The 12,005-nt window shown below is 36.9% G+C and overlaps 1 long non-coding RNA gene across 5 annotated transcripts; it reads left to right on the forward strand.

Annotated features, from left to right (window-relative positions):
• The first annotated feature begins 3,810 nt into the window (after positions 1 to 3,810).
• Positions 3,811 to 6,411, forward strand: LOC110891226. Of its 5 annotated transcripts, none has more exons than XR_004873231.1 (8): positions 3,811 to 4,075; positions 4,167 to 4,246; positions 4,364 to 4,548; positions 4,638 to 4,744; positions 4,832 to 5,103; positions 5,217 to 5,618; positions 5,689 to 5,768; positions 6,040 to 6,411. It is a non-coding gene; the product is annotated as an uncharacterized LOC110891226 (long non-coding RNA). The 5 variants fall into 5 exon arrangements; XR_002565148.2 differs by having other exon boundaries at positions 3,812 to 4,075; positions 4,372 to 4,548; positions 5,191 to 5,618; XR_002565151.2 differs by having other exon boundaries at positions 3,812 to 4,075; positions 4,372 to 4,548; positions 5,205 to 5,618.
• Positions 6,412 to 12,005: the final 5,594 nt, after the last annotated feature.

Below are 12,005 nucleotides of genomic sequence, written 5' to 3' on the forward strand. Positions count from 1 at the left end.
GGGGGTAACTCAATAAGATTTGCTGCATGAGATGGATAAATCTTCAAGAAAAAGAGACTGATGACAGTCATATGTCATTTTGTGTTCTTTGTTCTTGAAGAAGGATTGGATGAGAAGAAGAGACCGATTCCAGTGTAAATGCTATTTTAGACTCCATGATGATAAGGAAGATTAAGAGCAAATAGCATCCACCGACACGGCGTCGATCTATGTCTCCAACATCCACAAAAGCCACTTCAACAATGACCAACAATAAAATCACGCCAAAACCAAAACGTCGTATATTTAACGACAGTTCTTTTAGTTTCAAAAGAATAAAGAGACTGATAACAGTGAAGATTTGGGAGATAAATTGGATTCGGATTTTTAATTTTTTTTTTTCGATTCTATTTTTTTCTGTGGTTTGTTATCTAATTTTCAGCTAAAAAAATACATTATTTCTCTGAAAAATGCTTGTAAAACGCCAAGATGCCACAAACGCCAAACTCCAAAACTATAATAAAATTATTTTGGACAAGTATTATTAAAAACTTCAAAAAAATGTATAAAACAATGTGCTAGAGAATAGAACAAAGTGCCATCTTAATCTAAACACCATTAAAAATACAAAACGCCAAAATCTAAAAGATGGGACGTGTTACATCCATAACAGATGGAGCTGAACAAACAGTAACTACAAACAGTAAACTAAAACGACGGAAACTTTATTACTAACGTTTATTATATTAAAAGCCACTCCATAGGTACTTGAATTTATTTATCTTTTTAAAACGCCATAATTACCTGTCACATTATAGGACTGCATCCTACATGGCGGCAAAAAAAAGTCATTATATAAATAGAACAGGTAAACAAAACTTAACACTCCACACATTCTCTAACACGTCACACATTGTCTAAAACGCCATACAACTTAAAAAAAATGGCTCAGGTTATTGCATGGAGGTTTTCCTAAAATTCTCTGATAGGAGAAGGATGAAGGTCAAGATAATCAAGGCCATACATACTATAGATGAAGCCGTTCAGAGGGATATTCTGGCCCTTGGGATTCCAAGGGTCGATGATTGTGAAAGGACTCAAAAGGTAATAAGAAGATTGAAGAGAAATTTTCCAACAAATGATGATGATGATATTGACGATACTGGTCTACCAACAGTTACCAGTTAGGGTTTGGATGAACAAGCAAGAACGGTTAAAGTGACTTATCGACATGGGGTGGAATATTCATTGTCGATGAACGAAATGCTAAAGACAGAGAAACTACATCTTCTTGAACAACTCTGTGATTTAACACGTTCGAACGATGCAAGATCTAGGGTTGTCATGATATTTAAGTATAGGTTGCAGCAAAGACGAGATGAGATAATGGCGTTATACGCCAATGCACAATATGATGACGATGAATCTGAAGAAAGTGATGAACAAAGCGATGGGTACATCTTTGATGTAATCCCGTACACAGAAGACTATTAGTTTGTTTTGATTTCGTCTTGTTGTAATCTTTTGAATTATTAATGAATTATAATGAATTATTAAGAACGCCATGAACGCCAAAAAATTTACCTTTAGAACATATATGAGATTAATTCAACTGGTAAAATCTACAAAACGCCAAAAAATTGTAAAGTTTGAATTATTAAAGGTATATAATGAATTTGGTAACACCATGGACGCCAAGATGTTAGAATTATTAATTACTGTTAATGAATTTGGGAACGCCATAAACGCCAAAATATTATCTATGTGACACAAAAACGATTAATTCAACGAGACAGGTCTAAAAAAACCCAGTAAAACGCCAGGTAGTTATTGAATCTAACTAAACATCAAAAAAATCTTAGACGCAAAAAATGAAGCAGTATTGTGACACACGCATTGGAAAAAAAAGAAGATTAAAAAGACAAAAAAGCCCTTCCGTCTTGATTATATCGCGTGCCACGCGTTCGACTAGTATCCGTTCTTACCGTTCTCACACTTTTAGACGTTTTCTCCTCATCCCGTTTCTATATATATATATATATATATATATATATATATATATATATATATATATATATATATATATATATATATATATAATTTTTGAAGTTTTACAGTAAAATTTATACTACAAAGCGAGAAAAAAACCGGGGGAGGAGGGCACCCCTTGTCCCAAACTAAGCTCCGCCCATGGGGTGGTGTGACCTACAGGGCTACCAGTAGTTGTATCAAATATGATATGAGTGTTGATGATCGCTCGTTGGTGAACTTCATCTTAATGTAAAAGATTAAGGTATAAGTTTAGATTATGTTATGTAAAAGGCATATTAAATCACTTAGCGTAACTTACTTTAGTATGCATATTAAGTTAAAGTTTGAATAGTGGTGAACTTTCGGTGATGGTAGCAGCACTTGCAAGTCTACCCAATGAGAGATTGACATCCCATATTATGTTCTTATGTTTTCTCTTTAAGGCATTTAGAATGTGGTTGTATATGACTAGAATGTTTAGACGTATGAATTTCCATTGTGTGTGTCTTAATTATCAATTTAAGAACTATTTGCTAAAGATTAAAACCTACAAATGAGACCTCCGGATTTGAGGCATTTCAATATTCTTTCATCTAATTGTTAATAATAATCGTTCTCCCTACAATTGGTTGTGATGTCAATGGTGACCAGGCGCTCAGGATGGTGGCAACACCTAGGGTGGTCGGTGAAGAGGGAGGGTGACCAGTGGCCAGGGGCGGTTCTTAGTGGAGAGGTGGCAGGGCCACGGCCCTGGCAAGTGTTTCGGCCGTAGTGCTAATTTTCCGCATTTCGATCGAAATTTTGTATATATACTATGTTCGGACCTGGCAAGTTTTTCGGCCGTAGTGCTAATTTTAGTGTCCGTGTCTTTCGGCCCTGGCAGGTTGAACGGGCAAGATCCGCCACTGCCAGTGGCGGAGCTTGACCAAAAGTTCCGAGGGCGGAAAGCCATGGGACCCAATTTATATATTGTATAAATATTTAGGCAAAATAATTGGAGGGGGGTTGAAACCCCCCCCCCCCCCCACTTTACACTGCCCATAAGGGTGACGAGTGGCGGATGCTGAAAACGACAATGATGACGACAACCACCACAACAAGAAGTAAATTTAAATTGTGTAGATTATTACCGTTACACTAGTAACACACATATAAACGATAATTGATATATTAAACTAGGGGAAGGTTCAAATGAAAACTACTAGTTATTGTGAAAACTCAAAAACTAATTAAAAAAACCAAAAAAACATACCAATTTTTTTTTTTTTTTTTTGCATACCAATTTTCGCCATTTTATATATATATAAAAAAAATTTCAAAAAAAAAACTTTTTTTTTTGTAGTGCACATGTGTAATATTACACATGTGTATACACATGTGTATGTGTACTACACATGTGTATTATTACACATGTGTACTACAATTTTTTTTTTTTTTGAAAATAAGTTTTTCTTATATAAAAAACCTGCGATTTTTATAAAAAAATTGAAAACAAAAATTTTGGTGTGTTTTTTAGGCTTTTTTTAGTTAGTTTTCGAGTTTTGACAATAAAAATGGTTTTCATTTCAACCATCCCCACTTAAACTATCTATAAAAGCTCCTAATTATATGAAATATTGTGTAATTGACACTAAAGAGACGAATCGTTATCAAAATATGAATATTAAATACTATTATACATATATTAAAAAACAAAGCCAATGAACAGTAACTACTCCATTACATTATTGTACATATACAGTTTTATTTCATCATTTTACACATCTGGGCATTTGTTAAAGTGGTTGGTGTAACCTGTTTTAACACAGAAAACGACGGCGGTTCGATCCCTCTTTTCCTCTTCCCTTTTTGGATGCCACGATGCCTATCAAGACACATCTCTCCACCCAATTTCATCTTTAGAAACCCTAACGGCTTTCAGAGAGAGCGAGAGACGGCAGGTGGTACGGCACCACCACCGGAAACACCGCCATCATCTCCAATCGCACCAGCACAGCTAATTATGTGTCGTTCCATCGTCTTCTTCGTGCTATGCTCTTTCTCTGTTTCTACTTTTCATGTTCAGGTTCGTTCTTCGATTTTGAGCTTTAGTTATCTGAATTTGATTTTATTGTTGGGTTTCTATATGATTTTGAGTGTTCTTTTGGTTATATTAGGGTTCCAGCGAACTTATTCAAGGTGTATGTATGTAATCTGAGTAGATCAGTCTTTACCTACGGCAACTGAGAGACACTAGGTGAGCCATTTATCACTTTATATCCCCCAGATTAGAATTCCGGCAAGCCCCTTTGGGCTTGCATATTTCGTTTCTATTTAGATCTACAAGCAAGAACTAATTTTTGGTGGATTGGAGTTTGATAGGATGGTTCTTCTGAATTCCGGCAACCTTTGGATATCGAATGGTTTTGTGAGATGATGTTGAGCAGCAAATGACGATGGTGATAGTTCAAATGGTACATCAGGGGCTGCTATAGATAGTTTCAGATCATGGCCAACCTCATTCAACACGAACAGATCATAACTCTGAGCACATGAACGGTATTAAGACATTCCCGACAACTTGATTACTTAATCAGATTTTTTATGTTAATTTTAAATTAAACTGCATTTGTTGTTTCACCTTCCAGGCAAGGGGTGAGCGGTCGAATCTAATAACATCCATACGGGCGGGGTTTCAACTAGGAGGCATTTGGAGATTGAAGATATAATAGCACAATGGCAGAATATGATTTAGGTATAATCAGTTTTGGAATTTTTCTTTTTTCGTTTTTTAATTTCTATAAGTTCCTTTTTAGTTTCTCATTTGTTTGCAAACATGTAGTATTTGGATTTTGGAGAGAGAGAGATGAGGAGAGAGAGCTTAAAAAGGGTCGCTGGCCAGATCAATAAGAGTGTGAGGAGGTGCTTTTACCTCCATCGTCACTGCAATCGCTAAAGCTCGCCAGATCCAAAACACCCTCATCGAACACTAGGGTTCAAAATTGCCTTAAATCGAAGGCCCATCGGGATTACGAATGATGAAATCAGAAATGCTCTTCAAACGATGATAAGTGGAAATTGATGATGGTAGGTTGTAAGGATGTCGGCAATCTGGTAAGCATCTAGATTTAAATTACGGTTTCTTATGATTATAATTTTTGTGTTTGTGTTTACGATGAGGGTTCTGTATTGATGATGAAGCTTATTGACCGGAGGTGGTTTTCCAGCAGATAGAGTAATTCTAAGAAGAAATAGAGAGAGAGGGGTCGCGCTAGCGGTTACCGGAGGGTGGAGGCAATCTTTTGCGTAGATCGGTTTATCCAAGGAGAGTATAGAAGACTCAGTACCATTTGATGGATAGTTTTTCAACCTGTTCTCTTCACAGAGCCATTTAAACCAGCGTTTGTTCCCGATAGCAACACCAACACTATTGTCCGCCACCACCAACCTGTGCCACCGATCACCATTGTTGTCGTCTCCGGTAGCCGTTGTAAACAACCCAACCCCATGACCCCTCACCACTACTGCCTACTATCTCCGTCACCTCCTTCGTAAGCGGGACAAGAAGAGGCAGCCATGTGGATACGCTCACAAGCGTATCCAGTATAACCGCCATTTCGTCACCGCCGGTATTAATTCTCTCAAATTTCTCCATTTACTTTGCTTCTTTAAACATTTTTTTGTTCATTTGTTTTGCAGTGAATGTAACAGATGCACTGTCTTTTGTTGATTGAAGAATTTTAATCGAGTACAACTTAGTTGTTTTGAAAATTAATCAGGTGATGGAAACAGTTTAGTGATTTTGCATGTTTTATTGGTTATGTAACATAAATGATGATTATTGTACTTAATCTTTGAATTGAATTTAGATTTTAGATAATAGCTTCAGCCATCTTTGCTTCAAAAAAACTTGCTTAAACTATTTAATTATGTTAAAGGATCATATTTACACTTTTACATAGGTGTTGTTAGTAATTCTTTTATTCTATAAAAGAAACACTCATTGTTAATTCAAGATTTTAACACAGACATTTGAATTTGATTACATAGGTAAAGTTCACGGATCATTGGTGCATGCGGGCAAGGTGAGAGGCTAAACCCAAAGGTCGCCAAGCAGGACAAGAAGAAGCAGCCTTGCAGACGCGCTCACAAGCGTATCCAGTACAACTGTCGTTTGTCATGGCAATGTTAATTCTCTCATTCCTTAATTTATTTGTTTTCAAGATAACACAATTAGAATGAGTTACCTGCCCAGCAACCGGCACTAAAACCAAGAGTAATAACTACCCAGCAACCGGGATGGAGTGGAATCTAAATTTAATTTTAAAAGTTTTTGGTTCTCCCATAATTTGTTAGAATTAGAATCCAAATTTCGTTTGTTTGGTTGAGAAATGATATTGAAATGTATTCACTTAATGGTGAGCTTGGTTTACGACTTTGTCCCGCCGGCGCAACGCGCGGCGGGCAAAAATCTAGTTGTCTTAATTATTATATTGATTGATGGAGGTTTATGATCAGTATGGACAAAAAGAGAGTCAAAAGGGTGTTTGGTGAGACAAATATAGATAAATAATATGTTAAAATAACGATATATTATTATTATTATTATTATTATTATTATTATTATTATTATTATTATTATTATTATTATTATTATTATTATTATTATTATTATTATTATTATTATTATGGTTATTAGTATTATTATGGTTATGATTATTATTCATTATCATATAATATAATAGCAAGGTGGTTTTGTTGGCGGCGGTTACAAGGCGTTCAGGGTGGTGTGGGACACCGGTGGGGGGGGGGGGGACAGAAGCAACAATGGTAAATGATAGGTTCGTTTACACTAAGGATTTTGAGAGAATTAAGTCTAGTCACGATTCATTTCCCAATCAAATTGGGATTCAAATTTCAAACAATTTTACGAATTAAACACATCAAGAAATAATATTCAGAGTCCGAATATAGAAATATTATTCAGAGTCCGATTATTTGACGAACCTAGACCCTGGCCTTCAGCCCAGTGGTCATGGCAGTGATGGTTTGGGCTTGGGACTGAAAGGTCTCAGGTTTGAATCCTGAGCCACTCCCGAGTTTTCTATTACAGTGCGGTTACTCCGGCTCTGGTGCCAGCATGCGGTCTGGGTGCAGAGTGCGGAGGCCGCAACGGCAGTCATGTGGCTGTCGGCTGAAAATTTTCTCGGGGAGCGCCTTGTCACTTTCGGATGCCACGCCCGAGGGTGACTAAGGACCCATGGATGTATCACTCGGATACATGTGGGTGCGAAGACCTCTCGACTATTGGAGTCAGTAGCCGTTCAAAACAAAAAAAAAAAAAATTGACGAACCAAAAGCTCCTTTATCTTCCTTAACCGCTGTATATTTATAAAAATTGCATAATAATAAGTTAGTTATTATCACACCACAAAATATGAGATACAAATTTCCCTTTGAATAAAATAAATCAAATTAGACAAACATTAAAATTTCATTTTGGTGGTAGAAAATACATGCATTTTAAAGGGGTATGTGAGAAGCTTTTAAACAGCAATGGATATGGCACACTTGTAAGTAATGTCAACGATAGGTTAAGATGTTTAGACAAAAAAAGAAAGGGAAAATGTCGTAAGAGATGACACTAATACGACACAACCACGACACTACATAATTACAAATCTACACCAATTATCCTAAAACAAATCTTTCCATTTCGATCTATTTTTTGACCCAAAGATACCCAAGAGAGCGAACTTCACTAAAGATATCGGTTATCGAGACTTGTTTACCCCCAAACCTACAACCATTTCTCGCCTTCCAAATACGCCAACACGTAATGATCAAAAGGCCTTAAAACACCTCTCTACTAGCCCCACTGAGCCTGCTGAATTGGTGAACCTCTAGAATATCACGGAACGAAAAAGCAAAGAGACTCGAAGCCTTACACCAAGCACAAATTCTCTGCCACAAAACTGAAGCCATCGTGCACCCAGAAAAGAGGTGGTCAACTGACTCCCCGGTGTCGTTACAGAGCATACACGTCTCGTCTGGCACCTCTATGTTTCTTCTCCTGAGAGTTGCCATAGTCGGATCCTGTCCAATTCAGCTCTACAGGCGAAGATTTTACATTTCAGCGGGACCCACCGGCACCAATTCATAACATACCGATTGCTAAAGTCTTCACCATGCTCAATAATATACTTAATAGCTGCAACACTATACCCGTCTACAGCAATCCCCTGCCACCTCCACCCATCTCTCGAGTCTGGCAGCTGAAAAGACCGCATCTGAGAGCTCAGCTGAGCCCACTCCGCCAACTCAGCGTTCGTGTTAGGCGTCGAACTCCACTCCCAAGTACCTGTAGGATTAGAAAAAAGGTTGAACTACTCGGTTGTCACACCCCGATAATTCCACATATCACCGGTGGGCCCAGTGGGGTATCGTGACGTAGTTGATATCATCATGGTCAAACATACACAGAATAGCACAGCGGAAGTCTTGGAATATAAAATATTATTTCAAACTCAATGTCTGAAAATATCAAAGTATTTATTATGGACGAATCTGTAATATCAAATCCACGGGAGGATCATTACAGAATGTATAAAATGAAGCTTAGCAGACTTTATGGCATCTTTAAGGATTTGCAAGATCCTCTTTTTCGACACCGAGCAACTCCCAGCCTATTACGAGTAGTACCTGCCACTTAGCCTTTTGAAAATACGTCAGTTTTTACTGGTAAATACAATTTAACCGACTCATTTGAAAAGAGTTTATGAAAATTGATTTAAGTGCACAAGGCACAAAACCGTTTATAACTTGGGACAATTCTTAATAAAAATCTTGTATACTGAATTACATGCTTACCGTACATATGGGGCCCAGTACAAAGACTGAGACATGATTAAACGACACACCACTTTTAAAACCCATAAAGGAGTTATCCCCAACTTGTGGGTAATTAATAATTTATTATTGGCATCTTTTCGGTGTATGCCTACACCCTGCGCATAGGTCGTGGCCATTTACAAATGAATGAGCCAAGAATATATCCAGGACACGGTCGTTAACCCCCAGTGTTTAAGTCATCAACATAACAGTATCAAAACAGGTTTTGTGGATTTACTAGCCACAATCCGGCATTTGATTGATCCACACCCGACCAAGCGGTATTAATTTACCGTATCCCAAGCCCGTATAAGGGAAAATAAGTTAAAAGTATTTACCTGAGCTAATACTTGATTCACAGCATAATAACTCAGTCGTATCCAATCTATCTAAATGCAGGTAGCTTTTACCGGGTGGCTCTAGTCTGGAGTGATGGTAATATATAACCAATTTCAGAATGCTAATGGTCTTACTTAAGTCGTAGACTCAGACCGGCTAGCTTAAAGTTTTTAGATACGGTACGATACGCTAGATTAAGCGATGACCGGAATAGAATGTTATTTAGACCCTACAAGTTTGGGTACTTGTATTATATGGGTAAATTAAACACATTCTGGATTTTGAAGTGAAAGCGATAAGGTTAAACCCGTTTCGGCTATTTTACGTAAACTAGTTACACAAACCGATCCGAACGCATAAATGCGTAATGGGTAACCAAATGAACTATATACAAGTTCCATATGTTATTATGCTTAGAATATGTCAATACATCAGTAGGATGTCAACATATATGCCCAAAAAGTATTTAAAACCATTTTAAGTCCCGTAGGGGCATTTTGGTCATTTTAATACTTATAAAAGAGATTTTATAACAAACTGAAGTTCTGGTCCTTTCTAATCAGTAAAAATATTTATTTTATCTCATTACATCAGTAAGATATCATACATATGTGAGTTTTACCATTTATGGCCAAACTATGTCCCGAAAGGGTATTTTGGTCATTTCACATATGCTTTTACGGGCATTTTTGGAAGTCTGAGTTTACGACTTATACCTACTGTAATAATATTAAAATTTGTTTAAAAATTCAGTAGGTAATAAGTGTTAGGTGTTAATTATGGTTTAAAACCATACTATGCACCTAAATAGTGTAAAAATCGCTAATTGACGATAATTAAGGGGTTTTATGGAAATCTGAGATTTTGATCAGTTTTGAATGCTCAAAATAATTTATTTAATATATGAAATTAGTAGGAAAAGGTTTGGCATTCAAATCATTTGTAAATCTTATTTTATACATGAAAAGGGTATTATCGTCATTTACCGAATAATACAAGAACTTTATGATATGATCAGTTTATAATCTGATCAATAATTCCAACAATCCCTAAAAATAATATCCTAACAGTAGGTAATGAGTTTTGGGTCAAAATCCAAGTTTAAACATGCTTTATGCAAGATATCGAAATTTACTTAGTTAAAAGTTTCTAATTACGATATCGAGCATAACTCATATTTGGGACCAAGAACTGATGTCAAATTTTCGGGACAAGCTTATATATCAGTAACAAAGGTTTTTGTCCTCTCACATTTCTAAAAATCTCATCCTTATGTCAAAAGGGCATAATGGGCGTTTATAAGCATAATTGCGGAAACTAGCGTATAATTCAAACCACAAGGAACCATGCAATATAACTCCAGAGGGTTATACTACTGAATAATATGGTCCTAATGGAAGCTTAAAACATGGAAGAATCAAGCTTAATCGGGTCAGAACTGAAAAGTCAAAGCATAGCCAAGCTTTTGCGACTTTCGGTTGCGAACCGACCCTAAGCTTAGAATTGTCGAGTTGGACCAGCTTAGACATGTTCTAATAATCATTACCAAGTTATTAGAGTGTTAAAATATAATTTATAACCTCTGCATCTATGGTTTAATTAATACACAAAATCTGCCAGGTTTGACTTTTTACCTAAACGGTTTGACCCGACAATTAACTAAGCAAACGAAGGAATTAGGAGGTGCCCTTTCAGGGGTTAATCACCTGCCTAACTATGGTCTTATACCCACTTTCAATTTGATCAGGGGCTGAACCATGATAATATAAACCGAAGGTCAAAGCTAATATATGATAACTTGACTTTTCGGTTATTAAAACATAAATTTGAACTATAAGGTAGGCTAAGACACTTACAATGGGTCCATGCTATCTTTTCTACAAGAATACAAGTTCCCATCAGATCCTAAAGCTCCAGATTGAGAGATAGAATGATAGAATGAAAGGTGAACAAAAGAATTGGATGGGTTCTTATCCTATATATAGTTTTTGGATTTGAATTGGATCAATACATGTGTTAGGAGGATTAATCAGGTCCTTACAACTGTTATAACAGCTGTTACTAATGTCTTGATGACCAAGGATTCGTTTATGATTGGTTGGAAGATGATAGGAGTGGTCACCAAGCAAAACAAGAGAGGAAAAAAAATAACTGCAGCTCTGGGCCTCGCGGCCAACATAGATGTGTAGCCCAGGCTCACGCGGCCCGCATGGGGTCTGGCCCAGAAAAATAAGTTTGGCAGCTTGGCAGTTTTAGCCCCTGCATTTACATAATGCCATTTTCAACACATCTGAGGCCCGCCAAGCCATGTTTAAGGCTCTACAAGGTCAATAATGTTTAGAGGACTCAAAATATGCCCGGAAGTATCTCAGATGTTGGTTCGTTTGGCCGGTCGCGTTATGCGTCTAATTACGATGAAACACGAACGAACGCTAAAAATGGTTCAAATTACGCGACAAGTGGAATTTTATCATGCCACACACTAAAATAAAATATTTTAGTGCTTACATAAATTTTTGGGTGTCCGGGGATATTCAGAATGCGAGATATGCGCGAAAGTGCAAACTTGTGCACTTTTTGACACATTTAGTCCCTGCATGACATAAAAGTTTATTTTTGCGCACCAAACACCTCTAAGCCTATATCTAAGCTATATAAAGGATAAATATGGTATGTTTAACTCATGGATATAATCCAGAAGGTCCGTTATTAAACGATTCGACCTACTTTTGTAGTTTGACGCAATTAGTCCCTTAATTGCGCAAAGTAGCGCGAAATAACGGTTA

The sequence above is a fragment of the Helianthus annuus genome, chromosome 11, assembly GCF_002127325.2.
Source record: "Helianthus annuus cultivar XRQ/B chromosome 11, HanXRQr2.0-SUNRISE, whole genome shotgun sequence".
NCBI lineage: Eukaryota > Viridiplantae > Streptophyta > Magnoliopsida > Asterales > Asteraceae > Helianthus > Helianthus annuus.